This window comes from Pongo abelii, chromosome 6, assembly GCF_028885655.2.
Source record: "Pongo abelii isolate AG06213 chromosome 6, NHGRI_mPonAbe1-v2.0_pri, whole genome shotgun sequence".
Lineage (NCBI taxonomy): Eukaryota > Metazoa > Chordata > Mammalia > Primates > Hominidae > Pongo > Pongo abelii.
In genome coordinates, this window is record NC_071991.2 from 102,458,634 (window position 1) to 102,476,738 (window position 18,105).

Consider the following 18,105-nt stretch of genomic DNA (forward strand, 5'->3'; position numbering starts at 1 on the left):
CTTTCAACATGATAGTGTTTGATTTTGACACATTTGAGCTTGACATTCTTTTCTGATAGAAGTATCAGTACGATGCCTCCGTGGTGAAAATGCAGTCGAAGAATGATTTTTCAGCCCGTGTGGAAGGTGAGTGGGATGGGAAGAGAGGGGTGATGGATCGGCCAGCTGGAAGGCAGTGTCAGCAATTCAGACATGGGTGGAGGAATTGTGAGTTTTATGGGTTAAGTCTCTCCCTAAAAGATGTTGAAGTCCTAAACACTAGCACCTGTGAACGTGACCTTATTTGGAAATAGAGTCTTTGCAAATGACTAAATTAAGACAAGGTCATGAGGGTGGGCCCTAATGTAATCTTACTGTGTCATTACAGAGGGAACTCTGGACATAGGGAGTGACATGCACAGCGAGAGCACCTGGTGAAGATGAAAGCTGAGATGGGGGTGAGGCATCTACAAGCCAAGGAACGCCCAAGCCTTCCAGCAAACCACCAGAAGCCAGGAGAGAGGCAGGGAGCAGATTCTCTCTCGCAGCCCTCAGAAGGGACCAATCCTGCTGACATGTTGATCTTGGACTTCCTGCCTCCAGAACTGTGAGATACATTTCTGTCACTTAAGATATCCAGATTGTGGCACTTTGTTATGGTAGCCCTTGCAAACTAATGCAGTGGTGTCAGATCCTTGTTCAAAGGACACAGTGTCACGAACAGAGGCAAAGAGCCCCAACTGTCTCCTTTCAAGAGCTAGAACTTCAGAAGAGTAAGCATGCTCTGTCCTACAGGTGACTCTTAACCCACAGTTGAGATGCCTGGCTTTATCTTCTGCAGAGATCTAGCCTTGAAATAAAGCTTGTGATCTAATTTCAAGATTACCAGCCTTTTTGTTGGTGTCCTCAAATATGCCTGCATCGGAGCAATAACCAGTGGCAATTCTCATATGGACTCTCTCATCAGTACAGTAGGCAATAACCCTTACCTCAAGCTTAATATATGCGAGGCATTTGCCTTTTGTACATGAATCCACCCAATTTTCACAACAACCCTATTATGTGTGTACTATGCTTATGCTCATTTTACAGAAGAGAAAACTGAGTGAGACACATAGAGGTAGAGCAACTTTCCCAAGGCTGCACAACTAGAAATGCTGGAGCTGGGATGGGGATGCAGGCAATTTGTTTCCAGAGTCTGTGTCCTTCTACACTACAAAAATGGCTACCACATGCTGAGGGCTTACTCTGGGCAGGCACTTTCCAAACACTGACATTATTAATCCATTTTACATGCACAACCATTTATCTAAGCTTGCAGACTGTTTATCTTCCACATTCATACTTCCAGGGAAACTATTTTAATTTTAAACATAAGATGGCCAGCCATTACCCCCACTTCCCAAACACATACGCACAGCCTGGGCCCTCCTCCAAAACAGGTCACTGGCTAGGGATCCCTATAGCTTCCCTTGACGAGTATCTTCCAGCATCCCACGACTCACCTCTCCCCCTCTCAATGTGCTTATGCCCTCCCCAACTTCCAGTCCTTATCTCCCCAGCCAAAATTAGGAAGTGATGCTTTGTGGGCAGTCCAACTTCTGAAGGTCAAGCTCATTGCTTTTCAAACTAGAATTTGAAGGGTCTTTTCCTCTCCTGGTCAGAGATGAGTAGGAGCTGTCAGATCTGGCCTCCCAGCTTCTGTAATTTATTTATATTTTGGTATAAAATAACTCTTGATTTTACTGAGGGAGTCAGAGAAGGGGAAGAGGTACAGGGAATCCACACGGAGGCAAATAACAGACAGAAAATAAAGGAGAAGAAGAAAAACCAAGAATGATTACATATCTGTGCCAAGAACTGGGGCCAGGTACTCAGCACATTGCTCCTATTGCCAACAGCTGAGAGCGGTTAGGCAGTGTGTGGCAGGAAGCTGGATTGGAACCCAGTACTCCTTCGGCTGCCCCTGAATAAGAGTCCCAGGGAGGCTGCCGGCTGGCTCACTGTTTCTGACAAGCAGCAAGTCTTCTTCAGGAGAATTCTCGGTTGGGTAAGGAGGCAGGTTACAGGACTCTAACAATCACTGTCACCTCTGGAAAGTCAAGGAAGGGAGCTCTCCAAGGTTCCCTGTGCCACTCAGGGCGACACTGAGAAAGCAGATATGATCGCATTAGAAGTCCGTGGCTATGCTGAATGTTACATAGCTGCACTGCAGCAGCCTAGGAGGTGGCCACACTCATGTACTTGGACCTTCTGACCCACCAGCCATAAATGCTAACAATGCCAAATGTGGCACAGCTTCCTTTCAGAATCAGTCAGCAAGACACCCTGTGGTTCATGCTTCCCTCCAAATCTGCTTGCTAACTTATGAGGAAATAGATCTTTCCGCCTCAGTAACAACAAAATTGGTCTTTGCATCTGCGAAAATTATGCTCTAGATGACAGCAATCCTGAACATTAATCAAGTATCAATCACTGACATGAGTGGAAAATGGAGCTGGCGTCTTTATTTAAGTCTTGTTTTGAGCAAAGCAAAGCAAGGACTGATTGCAGAGAAAACCCTTTAATGGGTTTGAAACAGCACGTTGCAGCGTGAGCTTGAAGGCTGAGGTCTGGTTCAATGCCCAGTTCTGTCTCTAAATGGCTGTGCTCCTTGTGCCTCAGTTTTCCCATTTGCAAAACAACAGAAACGTCATCACCTTCAAGTCACCAAAGGATTAAATGAGACAACACATCCCTATACAGAAGCAATGATCTATTAGATAGATTCAGAATAACCTGGGAGACTAAATCCACTAGGGAGAGAGTCCCTTATCTTGCCCAAGAGTTTAGAGTATATTTAACATGCTCTGTGCCCACACCAGGGGAATATTCTCTTTTTAGGGGAATATTCAGTTTTCTGAGCTGCCCAGTCCCCACCCAAAGGGCTTGTTCTCCATGTGTCAGCAGCACTGTCCTGATCTCCCTCTGGGTTCATCCCAACTTGCCAGACTTAGATCTTACCCCCCTAAAAAAGCCTTCCACCCCCAAATGTAAAATCTGAATCCAATCACAAGGAATCACCAGGTAAACCAAATCCAAAACTTGTAATCTTTAAAAACATGAAGGCCATGAATGACAGAGACTGAAGAGACACAACGACTAAATGCAATATGTACTCCAGGATTAAAACTCTTTTTTTTACTTTTTTTTTTTTTTTTTTTTTAGATGGAGTCTCCCTCTGTCACCCAAGCTGGAGGGCAGTGGCACAATCTCAGCTCACTGCAACCTCTGCCTCCTGGGTTCAAGCGATTCTCCTGCCTCAGCCTCCTGAGTAGCTAGGATTACAGGCGCCCACCACCACGCCCAGCTAATTCTTGTATTTTTAGTAGAGATGGGGTTTCACCATGTTGACCAGGCTGGTCTTGAACTCCTGACCTCAGGTGATCCATCTGCCTTAGCCTCCCAAAGTGCTGGGATTACAGGCGTGAGCCACTGTGCCCGGCCGACAACTATTTTTTGCTCTAAGGGATAACTGGCAAAATTTGAATAAGCTTTAATCAATGATGTTAGTTTCCTGATAATTGTACTCTGGTTATGTAAGAGAATATCTTTGCTTTTAGAAAATACATGTTGAAATACTAAGGGGTGAAGGGATACAGTTTTGCAACTTACTTTCAAATGGGTCAGGAAAAAATTAAAAATATAAATATATATTAAAAAACCAATCTGTATAGATACACATATATATAGGGGAGGGGGTGGACAGTTTTTGCAACTTTTCGGTAAGTTTGGAATTAACTTCCTCTCCCCAGAAAAGCACTCCACAATTGATTACACTCTTTCCTCTTTCTCTTTTAACATCCTTGTAATGTATTTTTTCATGTGGGCCATGTACGGGAATTCCTTTTGTACGCCTCATACCACTTGACTTACAGGCCAATAACATTACAGCTGGAAGGAAGGCTCCTCAGAGACCACATAATTTGAAACTTCGGGGTGCTGCAACCAGGCTGAGAGGGGTCCACGGCTGTTGTCACCTAGCTGACCAGTTCCTGAGCTGCCCTGTGTTCTAGGGGCTCTTTCCCCTACTTCACACTGCATGGCCACGCAATGCAAGAAGCTGCAAAGGAGTGGCAGGTGCAACTGATCCCCTTGGCCTTTGGGATGATGCTGGGCCTGTTGGGAGGGGCAGGAGGCCCTGGAGTCCCAGTCTTTCTCTCTGTTTACCCGGAGTGGAGCCATGATGTGAAAAATGTCAGGAAGCTGCTCTAATCCCATCTGTTCCCAGGGATCTAGGTAACACCTATGTGTGAATGGGCCTCAAATTTGTCTCTCTAACCCTGACCTCCACCTGAGGTCCACACTCCTATATCCAACTGCCAGTTCTTGAACATTGACTCAGCACCTCTAACATAACATGTCCCAAACCAAAGGTTAGATTTCTCCCTTCCCCTGCTTTTCCCTGTCTCAGGTTCAGTGGACCATTCCCCCAGTGGTTCAGGCCAAAACCTCAGGCTCATCTAACCTCCTGTTGTTCTCTCACCCTCCACATCCTAGCAAATCACGTGGGCCCTATTTTCCAAACATATTCAGAATCTGGCTTTTCCTCAGTGCCGCCACCACCAATCTGATACAGGCCACCAGGACTGCTCAGCTGGACTTTTACAAGCACCTTGTGACGGTGTCCTGTTCCCACCCTTCCTGTGTCTACACTGTATTGCCCACCCAACAACCGCAGTGAGCATGTCTCTCTCTGGCTCAGAACCATCCAAAGGCTTCTGTGTCACTTAGAATAAAATCTGCATCCTTAGAAGGATTTACCTGACTGGATCCCTCCCTGAGCAGTCAATCTCTTTTCTCGCATTCTTCACTCCTTGACACTTCAGGCATCTCATCCCTGTGTTGTCCCAGGGGCATGAGAACCTGGCATGCCCCCAGCTTCAGCGTCTCTCCCCTGGTGCCCTCTCTGCCTAGAGTCCTTTGGCCGAGTATCTACAAGACCCTCTCACTGACTGCACTCCCTGATTACCTTGTGCAAAAGAGCACTCTGCCCTTCCTGCACTGACTTTTCTTCACCTGACATCATACACTTCTTTGTTTACTATTATATCCCCCAGGAAGTTTCTAGACACAGGGAATCTATGTGGTTCTCTGTGAATCCCAGCCACTGCTTGGCACGCAATAGGATCTCATTAGTACTGTATTTACTAGATTAATAAATGAATGCATTATTAAGTCAAAAAGCAAGGAGCAGAATGATGTATAAAATGCATACTCATTTATTTTAAAAAAGAAAAATATACACATGTATACTTGCTTATCTTTGGGAGGACGGAACAGTCTTGCCTTCTGCGATGGTGAATGGGTAACTGCGGGCAGGAGTAGGAGGGAGACTTTTCATTGTATACCCTGTGGTGATTTTTTGAATTTTGTAGTAGATACATGCACTATCTGTCCAATGAATTAAAAACAGAAAAACATATTTGCCCCTGTGATATTGTGAACTATATATTTGGTCTTCAACCCATTTTTTGGCATTCAATTCTTAAAATCCTTAGAAGCGCCAAAATGATGTCTTTTGCATGCTAATGAGTTGACTGACGGCAGCGGGTAGGTAGCTTCAGGATGGGGGCTGTTCACCAGAAAGACCAAGGCAGGATTAGAGGGCTGGGACTTTCAGCTCCGCCCCCCAGCCTCTGGGAGGGGAGAGAGGCTGAGGGTTGAGTTCATCACCAATGGCCAGTGGTTTAATCAATCATGCCTACATAATGAAGCCTCCATATAAACCCAAAAGGGTTTAGAGAACTTCTGGATAGCTGAACACGTGGATGCTTACAGAAAGATTAAGAGGAACTCACTTCCAGGGCAGGGTGGCACACTCCAGCTCCATAGGGACAGAAATTATTGTACTCAGGACCCTCCCAGATCTTGCCTTATGTATCTCTTCATCTGGCAGTTTATTTGTATCCTTTAAGATATCCTTTATAATAAACCAGTAAATGTGTTTCCCTGAGTTCTGTGAGCCACTCTGGCAAATTAATTGAACCCAAAGAGGGTGTTGTAAGAGTCCCAACTTGAAGCCAGTAGGCCAGAAATTCTGGAGGCCCAGACCTGCAACTGGTGGGACAGTGGGGGGACTGAGTCTTGGGGACTGAGCCCTCACCCTATGGGATCTGATGTGATGTCTAGGTAGATAGTGTCAGAATTGAATTAAAGGACATCCAGCTGGTGTCCACTGTGGAAGTGATTGCTTGCTTGGTGGTGGGAAAAACTCCAACATGTTTGGTCTCAGAAATCTTCTGTTGGCTGGGTGTGGTGGCTCACACCTGTAATCCCAGCACTTTGGGAGGCTGAGGTGGGCGGATCACCTGAGGTCGGGAGTTCAAGACCAACCTGACCAACATGGAGAAACTCCGTCTCTACTAAAAATACAAAATTAGCCAGGTGTGGTGACACATGCCTGTAATCCCAGCTACTGAGGAGGCTGAGGCAGGAGAATTGCTTGAACCTGGGAGGTGGAGGTTGCGGTGAGCTGAGATCGTGCAGTTGCACTCCAGCCTGGGTAGCGAGCAAAACTCCATCTCAAAAAAAAAAAAGAAGTCTTCTGTTGATGATTGTTGTGGTGTAAGAGCAAAGGAAAAACACACTGAGCATGATTTTTGCACACACAACACCCAGCTCTAATAAAATGATTATGGGAAGACATATTCAGAGCAGACTTAGTCTGCATTTGTGACAAGGGACAAAGGGCAGCAGTGGGATGCTGGACCTGGAATGCCTAGGAGAGTGGTCCAGCTCTTCTCTACTTGTAAGACTCTGGCTGGGTTGCCTGTCTGGTCTCAGCAGGCCTCGAGTTGCTCTACTGCAATAAAGGGTTGGGGAGGTTAGATCCGACCATCTTTGAGATGTCTCTCCAGCTGCATGGCTCTGTAGTTCCATTTGATTGGATGTTACCTGTTGGACCACACAAATGGACAGGTCCTACGCTATGCCCTCGTGAGATCTCTGCAGACCCAGCACCAATGTTGCAGGAATCCTCCTGCCAGTGACACAGCTAGGTGTCCCCCTGGTTACCTGGGCCTGGGTATGACTGAGCTAGAAAGCCGAGGCTCACCCTCCTGCTTCCAGAGTCTTCTCCCTCAGGCCTGAGGCTTGGGGCTTTTGCACTGTGTACCTCTGCCACTTGAAACTCTCTGGGGAGCTGAGCAAAACAGCACTCAGCGCCAGGTGTGGACAGGGCTGCCTGTGTCTCTAGAGCCGGGCCCACCCCGGAGATAAGGAGATCGTCAGGTGGTCTCATGAGGCAGCAGGGCACACTAAAGTAAAATTTCCTTTCCTGAAAAACGTTAGTAAGAAAAAACTGCAAATGAAAAGAGCTTTCAGAATGTTTGCGGAAAGGCCCTCTGCTGGGGAGGAATGTGAGGAGTGGGAGAGATGATGCTTGGGCACCATTCTAAATTATCTGCATGAGGAGAAGGAAGGGAACAGCTTGGGTGCACAGGAATTCGCCCCTCACTTTGGAATGCCCCACCTTACTGTTTTCCTTATTAGATTTGTCTTGTTGATGATTTTAGACTGAGACTAATGTTAATATGAGTTTAGATTCTGTCTGCACAGGCCAAGGGGTTGGTGGAGAAATGTTTGGAAGTGTTTTGGGTTTCAGAGGAAATTCCTTGCAGGATTAAAGAATTTTCTCTGGATAGTCCCCAAAATAGAGTTTAGGGTATAGTTACAGTACAGGAGAGTAAGGAAGGGTAAAATCATCATGCTGCAAGTCAAACAAGAATGAGAAAGAAAGTGGGCTTTTCAAAAGAAGTTTGACAATATCTTTAGTCCTTAACCAATGATTTTAAGTCTAATTCTACCTTTATTTTGAAAGCTCAAGAGTTCTAGTCTTCGGAGTTGTCATTTGGGGGTGGAGATAGGGGCAGGAGGTACACACAGTTGCCACCCTGAGAAAAGGGGCCACTAAGAGAGGTTGTATGGGACACACAAGAATCACTTGAACCCAGGAGGCAGAGGTTGCAGTGAGGTGAGATTGAGCCACTGCCCTCCAGCCTGGGCAACAGAGTGAGACTCTGTCTCAAAAAAAAAAAAAAAAAAAAAGAGTGAGAGGTTGTATCCCTTAATATCCCTGGATTAATATCTTTCATATCCTTGGATATTAAAGAAAGTAGTAGACAGCATTAGGCTGATGGATTTCATCTGGGCAGCACCAGATCACTTGTGGGGCTTCTGACTTGGCAGGTCTCAGGTAGGGTCTCCACTTCTTTATTTCAAAAAGCTTCAGAGTTGACTGTAAATCAACACAATTGTCTGTTGTCACCCCTGCTTCCTTCTCCCCCAGGTCCAAACCCACTGTTGAGGATCACTGTTGGCTGTATTCTGGGCACTAACTGCCTAAAACTGGACTAGTCTGTGAAGGTTCTTCCTGCACCATGCACCTGCACGATACACCTAAAATCTTAAATTTGCCTTTAACAGCTGTACCCCACAGGAACCTATGAGGTCTTCAAAATGGGAGAACTTGGGATTGACGTTTTTCTTTCCACTCATTTAAATGCACTTTGAACCATGTGTAGACTGCAGGCACTTTAGAAAGAAGCTGAGATTGAAAAGTCTGTCTTGACTTCCAAGGAAGGGTAAGTCCCTGTTTGCAGCCCCAGGGCCTGCTCATTGTTAACAGTTTGCGTTTCAAACAACATACTTTGTGAGCAGTTAAGTATGATGGATAATATAATTTTAGATTTATAATTGCTCTTTTTTTTTTTTTTGAGACAGGATCTCACTCTATTGCCCGGGCTGAGTGCACTGCTGAGATCTCAGCTCACTGCAGCCTTGACCTCCTGGCTCAAGTGATCCTCCCGCCTCAGTTTCTTGAGTAGCTAGGACTACAGGCATGTGTCACCACACCCAGCTAATTTTTGATTGTTTTGTAGAGACAAGGTCTTGCTATGTTGCCTAGGCTGGTTTTGAACTCCCTCCTTGGCCTCTCAAAGTGTTGGGATTACAGGTGTGAGCCACCAATCCCAGCACTTTGGGAGGCAGAGGCTGGTGGATCACCTGAGGTCAGGCGTTCAAGACCAGCCTGACCAACATGGTGAAACCCCGTCTCTACTAAAAAATACAAAAATTAGCTGGGCATGGTGGCAGGCACCTATAATCCCAGCTACTCGGGAGGCTGAGACAGGAAAATCACTTGAACCCGGGAGGTAGAGGTTGCAGTGAGTCGAGATTGTGCCATTGGACTCCAGCCTGGGCGACAGAGCAAGACTCTGTCTCAAAAAAAAAAAAAAAAAAAAGTTACTTTTATCAATCGCTCCTTTGGCAAGTGGCTTTTCCTTTTCCTCAGTTTGCATTCAAAGCCTTCCATGATCTGGTTCCAATGTGATTTTCAAACTGGCTTCTCTCATACCTCCTGCAACCCACTTTCGTTGCTTCAAGTTGACTGGCTGCCTCACTGTTTTTTTTTTTCCTTCAATGCTGTAATAATGGCATAGGATTATATCATTAGAATGATGAATGTATCTTGACTTAACTACTCCCCAATTGCTGAACATTTTTCTATTTCTCTTCTCTGTGTTTTACTTTGCCAGGAAGGGTGTCTAAGGAATCATGCAGTCTAGTGGCTTTCAGCTTTGGCCAGTCACTGGAGTATGGGATTACTCCATACTCCATGGGAAGGGATGGATGGGAAGGTGGGAGGGAGGTGGGAGTGTTATAAAACTCTCAATGGAGTTACGCATTTAGGAAAATGCACAAATCACACATGTGCCTCTGGATGCCTATTCACAAACAAAATCCCCAGGTAACCAACATCTGGATCAGAAATGACATTCCCAGCACCCCAGAAAGGCTGGGGTGTAGTGGCTCATGCCTAACGGGTGAATCATTTGTGTTCTGGAGTTTGAGACCAGCCTGGGCAACATGGGGAAACCCCCATCTCTACTAAAAATACAAAAAAAAATTAGCTGGCCATGGTGGTTCATGTCTGTAGTTCCAGCTACTTGGGAGGCTGAGGTGGGAGGATTGAATAAGCCCAGGAAGTCGAAGCTGCAGTGAGCTGTGATCTTGCCATTGCACACCAGCCTGGGCAACAGAGTGAGATCCTGTCTCAAAGAAAAAAAAAAGTCTCACCTTCAGATTGGTCATTTGATATCCGGATTTCTGGATCTGAGGTAAACCCAGGAATTTGCATTTTTAAGATTCTCCTCAGGGGCCTCCCATTTACCACTAGACTTGAAGACTACTCATCTACCAAGGATTTTCAAAGGGTGCCCCTCAGGTGTCCCCCTGGGGATGTGGGGGCAGAGACAGGGAGCTGTCAGCTCTGCCTTTCCATAGATCAAAATCACTTGAATCTCTTTCTTATACTGGGCCTCCTTCGGTAGATAGCAATCCTTCGAACAACCATAATCTTGAAAACCACCCATATCAGGGCCCAAGGGAAGAAGCAGAACACAAGGATGAATACAGTACAGACATATCTATCAGCATTTACATGAATTTATTTCAGGTATTGACCTTTTGCAATAGTAAGAGCTGGTTAGGCAGCTTCTACAAGGTGGTTGTTTTTGCATCTGATGTGAGTATGTGAGGTTCACAGGACAGGCAGTTGGGGAGAACAATCGGGAATTCACAGGCCTTAACTGGAACCACATGAAGATGGACTGAAACTCATGTCACTTCTTGTTGCTTTTGACCTCGATGGTACAAATGTCCTGCAGAAGCTGCAGCTCTTCAGCATGGAGCTAAATGCACACACCTGGCCCAGGAGTCAGAGAAGCTGAAGGAGGATCCAGAAGGTGGAGCAGTTGCAGGCCCGGCTGGCAAATGAGTGACAACGTATGTATTGCAAAGTGCTGCTGCCTTTCCATCCTTGGAATTTCCCAAGAATTTCTCTTGGGCTCCATCCCAATTAGAAACTCACAGGACAGGGAATTCTAGGAAATGTAGTTCACCCTAGTCTAGGATGCGTGACAGCCACCACACCACCCTCTGACTATCATTCCCATGCTTGGCTACCACTGGAATCATGCAGAGTGTTAGCTTCCCAGGTGGCTCAAACATGTAGCTGAGGCTGAGAAGTACTGGCTGTCAACTGACACGTGGATGTGAACTTTGAGACTGCCCCAACCCAGGTCCCAAGAAGATAAATTCTACACTTTTTTCATCGCAAGAAGAGCATAAAAAAGTCTGGTTATTTTTCCTAAGGTCCTAAAATGTGGCTTTTCTCATTATCTTGCCTTCCTCCTGTCTGTCTTCTCTCAGCTAACCCAGCTACAATCTTCCTGTAGTCCTCAACACAGTGGCTGCACCCTGAACAAAGCCCTCCCTTGTTTATCCTCCTGGTACAAAGTGGATTAAGAGCACAGCTAGGAGACCCCAAGGTCATCCAAATGCCACCAAGCTCATAGTGAATTGAAGACTCAGAAGTTTTCACTATTAGGCTTCTAAATAAAGCATCTTTTCCTCTGTGACAAAGACTAATTAAATGAGTGTAACACAGCCAAGTGGTCAGTGAACACTTAACCACTGTGATGTGAGCCACAGAGCTGGTGAGAGCCAGTGCTGCAGACTCACAGGTGGCTGAGCTGCTGCTGCTGATTCTTTCTCAAGGACGGCTGAAGGAGAAGCCACTGAAGGAGATAGGGATGGTTGTAGAAGTGGGAAAAGAGTTGGGGGCTGGAAAGAGCTCTGGTGCAAGTTGCAGCTCTGCAACTAAGTGGCCACTGGGGTTTGCACAAGTCACTTAAATTTTCTAAACCTCAATATCAGCCCTAACTCCTGCACAGGATAATTGAGAACATCAAATGAGAGAATACACATGATACAGTCTGGGAGGAAAAAAGTCCAAAAGCACGGACATTCTGTGTTAGTAGTTTTAACTCTGTTATAGACGACACTGGTATAAGGTGAAGATTATCTAGTTTATAGATGGATTTTTATTTAGATATTTTGCTTTCTTTTTCCAATCTATGATGTGGTTATTTCTAATGAGGTCTGCTGAAGTGTGAGATTGACACAGGTGACTAAAATGGGATCTTTGGGATTAACTTTGGGTTTTTATTATTTATGCTCTCCCTCTCCTCTCCATTACAGCAGACAGCTGAAGACAGGCTGAACCATCCATTCTACACTCTGGAAATAAGTTTACATAGAAAGAACCCTTCTAAGAAAAAGCAACAGCTAACTCATCTTTCAGAGCATCCTTGAGGAGTAAAACTGGGAAAGGATCAGGCAGTGCTGCTCTACGTTTATTGGTATGTTCACTATTTATGGGAGTTTTCTCTTTCAGAATCATATTTTCAGCTTCTTGAGGGCAGGTCTGAATCCTGATGAGGCTTTCTGTCTGCATTAGTGCCTGGGACAGTGCAGTAGAAAGAATGTGGGTTGTAAGGATCCAAAGTTCTGAGATCCAGTTACAGCTCTGCCCCCCTAAAAGCCATTTTAATCCTTCTCGGTCTCAGTTTCCTCTCTGTAAGGTGGGAATTACCCACTGCATGGGAGTATTGTGTAGCACAAATTAGACCATCTGTGGGAAAATACTTCTATGACCCAAAATGTGCTGTGCAAGAGGGATAGACTGTGGTAAGAGCTCTTACGTCTCAAGAACTCTATACTGGTTGATTTTCCTGTTGAGGATAGGCAGGCACAGAGCACTGGTGGTCGACCCTGGGCTTCAGATGGGAAAACACTCAGGAGTGGAGGAGGAGGAAGGACATCCGTGGCAGCCCCTGGAGAGACCACAGACACTTTCTCACTGCCCATGTTGGAAGATCTCTGCACTATCTCTTTTGCTTCAAGCTGTTTGTTAGTCTGGTCCCTTGTTTATTTGTTCTTTTCTTTCTTTCTTTCTTTCTTTTTCTTTTTTTTTTTTTTTTAAGAGACAGAGTCTCACTCTGTTGCCCAGGCTGGAGTAAAGTGGTGTGATCATAGCTCACCGTGGTCTACATCGTGCAGCATTAGTAGTATAGTGGTGAGCACAGCTGCCTTCCATAGCTCATCGCAGTCTCAAATTCCTGGGCTCAAGTGACCCTCCCACCTCAGCCTGCTGAGTAGCTGGGACTATAGGCATAAGCCACTGCACCCAGCATATTTTAAATTTTTTTGTAGAGACAGGATCTCACTATGTTGGCCAGGCTGGTCTTGAATTCCTGGCTTCAAGCACTCCTCTCCCCGTGGCCTCCCAAAGTTCTGGGATTACTGGCGTGAGCCACCATACTCAGTCTATTGGTTCATTTTCTAAATCAGATGTTCACTGAGCACCTACTATGTGCCAAGCACTGTGCCAAGAATTGAGAATTGAATGGTAAGCAAAACCAGGTAAGGTCCCTGCCCTCATGAAGTGGAATCTGGCCTGTTTCTTCCCAAACATGTTTGGACTCAAGCCTATGCACTAAGTCGTGCGAGTACCATCCAGCCCTGGGGACAGACATAAATGTTGTGTTTTAGTGGGATTCCAGATTTAAGCTGAAAAATATCGACAAGTTTAGGCCAGGTCCAACAAGGAAAAAAAGAAAAGGCAAAACTCCCAGCAACCTCTTTTTTGGGTCTTCCTTCCTGTGCCCCCATCTCCGGTTTCCAGAGTCATACTCTTTACGGTTTTACCCTCTTTTCGAACTCTCACCTAACTCATTCATATGAAGGTGTTTCCTTCTCTAGAAGAACTGAATTTAATAGGGAAAAAAACCTTAAAGAAATAATAGCCCAGCTGGAGGGATGTTAGAGGACATCCTAAATCACACCACTAGGCTAGTCATTTCAGAATGGCACTTTCAGGGGCAATAGGTGTAGAGGAAATGGGTGCTGGCAGCAGGGATGAGTTCCCTTAAGCAAATCTCTGTGCTCTTTAAACATTACTCAAGGTAAGGAGGGGAAAGGCAGGGAGCAATATGGCTGCCATCAGGGTCCTTGTTTTTGTTTAGAGGAGGTGAGTTTGCAAGGGCTTATTCCATTACTATAAGTGATAACTACATAATTCACTGTATAAATGAACATGGAAAAAAATAAAGACCAGGGGAGTCTTCTGTAGCCGGAGCCTAGAAAAGCTCCATCCGCTGGCCCTCTTTTTAAATTTTTCTCTAATTTCTGACCAAGCTGTCCCACAATCCTACTGGTGAATTTCCAGCTGGAATTTCAATTTCCCTCTTAGTGAGAAAAGTGAGACACATTTTATTATTAGACCCCAATCCCTAAAGTGAAATTCCCGAAAGACTGTTGGTTACGTGAACCCTGAGTAGACTCATTAAAAGAAAAGCTTTGTATTGTAAAATAAAGCATGGGCACTGAACACCACACAAAAGAGATGCTCTGCGTTGGGAGGGACGGGAAGGTCAACATCCAGGTAACCGCCATGCAGGTGGAGACACAGAACTTTGCCAAGCACCCCACTCCATGTGTCTGGTCTGCTTGTAGCCACCCACCTCCCTCTAAAAGTAAGCAGACTCCTGGCTCCACAGTCTTTGCGTCCTTGTGTGTGTTTATGATGTCATCGCCCACGCGTGTATCGTCAGAGGCTGCATTTCAGTCCTCCCATTTTTTGCATGCCTTTTAAACTTATTTTAAGTGGCCAATTTCCTCCTCATTCTTTTCCTTACAATTTTTCTGTTGAGGACTCTTGCTGTCCAATCTGCAGTTTCTCACTGTCTGGATTTTGCTCTTGATGCATGCCAATATGTCCAAATGCACTCATTTTGATGCAAATAATCACCCATTAAAAAAAACTCTGTTTGCCAGCCATGTTCTTAAGGAGGGCACAACCCACCATAATCACTTTCTCATGAGCATGTGGGCAAAGGGAGTGCTCACAACAGAGGTAATGAGACAGAGAGAAAAACGTGAATGTGATTTATGAAAAAGAAATACATATATTTCCAATTGGAAGCGACCAGGGAATGCTTCTCTTTAATGCCTTTCAATATAGTTTGCTTTAGTAGGAAACACATTTGGAAAGGGATTTGGCATCATGTTATACTCTAGGGTCCAGGGTTGTATGCATTAGTTTTTATCAAAGATGATTGCATAATAGGAACCTGGATGTAGCAAAAACCTAAGGAATCTAAACCACTAACCAAGCTCACCAAATGTAATAAATATAAATCACAGATGAAAGGAAGATTAAATCTGGCTATTTACTTATGAAAGAAATGCAAGCTTTAAGATTTTTTCATTTTCTAATCTCAGCAGGCAGGCCCATGAACATAATTATTAGTATTTTCAAGGCTTGATCAAATATTGGCTAATAAAGAACTCATTCACTTAACGGTAATGAACTCCAGGTACCTGCAATAAGTCCAGAACCCTAAATTATATGCTCCAGAGCTATGGCACCTACATGATGGACAAAATAAATGAATAGTGTTATGCTAGTAGATAGGAGTTTTTTTAGCACTTAAAATTAAATATGTCTGAATTAAATACCTGTTTTGATTTGCAGAGGGGAAAAAAGCTCCCAAAAGATGGATATGATAAAAGGCTCCCTTCAAACCCAATAGGCTACCAACACTACCTTCAAAACCACCACAGCATTAGTTGTACAGCCACAACAGCGGCCAAAAAGACATAGAGGGGAATAAAAGAAATTAGGCAGAGGGCCTAAATGAGCACATGCTGCTTCTCTATTCTTATTTCTTTCCTTGGTTTTCCTAGGGATTGTATTTTTGAAAAAAAAAAAAATCAGGTTTGTGAGGCCTCCTCTCTGCTCACATTCACTAGAGAGAAGGTAAGGACAAAAAGGGATAGGGAGGGAAAAGATAATCACAAGAAGGACGGAGGCAAATTTCACAGGCAGACTGATATCGTCTTTGGGCTCAGGCATTTTAAAACTCTGCTTGCAAGATTAGGTTCTTGGTTTTATAGTATAGATGGTAAGAGATTTCCAACTCTGATTTTACAGTGCTCTGGGGTATATGCAATTATTATGATGTGTGCATTTAAAATTCTCAAAGCCAAATTAATTTGAATTCTTTTTCACCAAAAAGGCAGACATTCAAAAGCTTTTTTTTTTTTCCAGTTATCATCCTAGTCTACCTTTCTGTATTTTTTTCTTTTTTTTTGAGACAGGTCTCGCTCTGTCACCCAGACTGGAGTGCAGTGGCACAATCACAGCTCACTACAGCCTCCATCTCCTGGGCTCAAGGAGCGATCCTCCCACCTCAGCCCCCTAAGTAGCTTGGGCTGCAGGCATGCATAACCCCGCCTGGCTAATTTTTACATTTTTTTTGCAGCGATAGGGTCTCACTATATTGCCCAGGCTGGTCTCAAACTCTTGGGATCAAGCAATCCTCCTGCCTCAGCATCCAAAAGTACTGGGATTACAGGCGTGAGCTACCATGCCTGGCTCTTTTTGAAAGATTTGATACTCCTTGGAATTCACCCTGCCTGGGCCCTGGGACACAGTTGCTCTGTTTCAAGGCTAAGTACTTGTCTTCCCAGCTGGCTGATGCTCTTCTTCCAGGCCCTCTCTGCATCACGAGGAATTCCACAGTTCTTCCCTAAGCCTTTTTTCCATTCTTGTCCCTCTTCCGAGTCCCTACTCCAAAACCCCTCATAGACTGCTCTCTTCTTGAGGTTTCCCACCTCAGCCTCTAAGAGCTATGGTGGAATGAAATTCCTGGTGGGCAGGCTGGGCTGGCTCCCAGCAGTGATACGTGAAGGGGAAGCAGAACTTCGCAAGGGGAATAAACCTATCAGGGCCTTCCGTGCTTCCATCAGCTCACTTCTCCTCCTGGGCTGGGCTCAATCTAAGTATGTTACATCCATAACGGTGATTAATCCTCATACCACCTCTCTGAGAAGCATGATTATACCCATTTTCCACACATGAGAAGATTTACACTCAGTCAGAGTAGGAGCTAGACAAGGCTGGCTAAGCAGTGAACCTTGCTCCCAGCCCGGCTCTGAACCATCACACTCTTCAGTGTGAAGCAGGATATTTTAGCCTCACATTTATGGACATTGGAAGGACTCAAGAGTTTTAGGGTTTGCTCTTTTGGTAGCACAGTGGAGGACAGATCAGTGGTGACAGATTCCAGCTCTGTGGCCCCCTGCCATGCCACTCTGAAAGGGGGCCCTTCCCTGCCTGTGCCTAGGCCTCCCTGGCCACCACCCAGTTTTTCCACGAGGGTCTACCACAGAATGCAGGTGGGTGTGTGAAGTCTTTACTCTGTACCTCCCTATACTGCCCAGGGTAGAATGTGCTGGTTCTTATCAGGACTGTGGCATCTGTAGATAGACTAGGGCCTTAGCCTTCCTTCTTAGCAAATGATGTGTATCAGTGCATAGGAAACCACTCTGCTGATGACACTCAACATCTGAACACAGGACAGTAAAAAAGGCCCTTGATTTGGGAGGTACAGGGAAGAGAATGGAGACAGGCACAATTCTGTCTTTACATCTTGAGCCATCCCTGCGGAAGGGGGTCCATGGGGTGGCCGGGGGTGGTAAGGCTTCAAATCCTTTCTTTGAACCATTTTAAAGTTTTCTTGCATGTTGCCTCCTTTCCCCATAAACCCATATAACACATCACCAACTACTACACAGAAAATGTTAAATATATAATAAATATACTAAATTATATAAAAATATTATTTAGTGGCCTTTTTCTCTAGTTTATTCTTACTTTTTTTTTTTTTTTTAAATCCAGGCACCCAATTTTATCAGCCAGGTTTGGAGTAGTGGGTTGATGAATGTTGAAACAGTCATGGGGTTTCATTTATTCATTATGTCTTCCTTCTTCTGTGGGAGTCAGCGCTGAGATGATAAACGCTGGGCTGAGATCCAGCTCGGGCCACTCACTCCCAAGGTTCATACACAAACAGACCAGCTGGATGAGGGCCCAGCAGGGAGGTGAGGCTTAAACCTCCTCGCTGGAGGAGGAGCCAATGAAAAGACTGGCAGCTTGGATAGTGAGTGAGTGTGTGTGTGTGTGTGTGTGTGTGTGTGTGTGTCAGAGTGACCTACCCCAGGTGGATGCTGGGAGTGATGGCAGGAAGTGGGGTGTCATCAGAAACACAGGAAAATGCTCAGAGAAATGTGTGATAGCTCAGATGGGTCTCAAACCATAAGGCCCTGTCTGCACATCCAGCACGATTCCTTCTGGAACACAGGGAGTTAAAGATGAAACAACTCTAGAAACTGAAA

The 18,105-nt window shown here is 45.1% G+C and overlaps 1 protein-coding gene across 16 annotated transcripts in view; it reads right to left on the reverse strand.

Annotated features, from left to right (window-relative positions):
- ATXN7L1 (ataxin 7 like 1) overlaps nucleotides 1–18,105 on the reverse strand; it is a 266,375-nt gene that overhangs the window by 131,916 nt on the left and 116,354 nt on the right. The window lies entirely within an intron of this gene.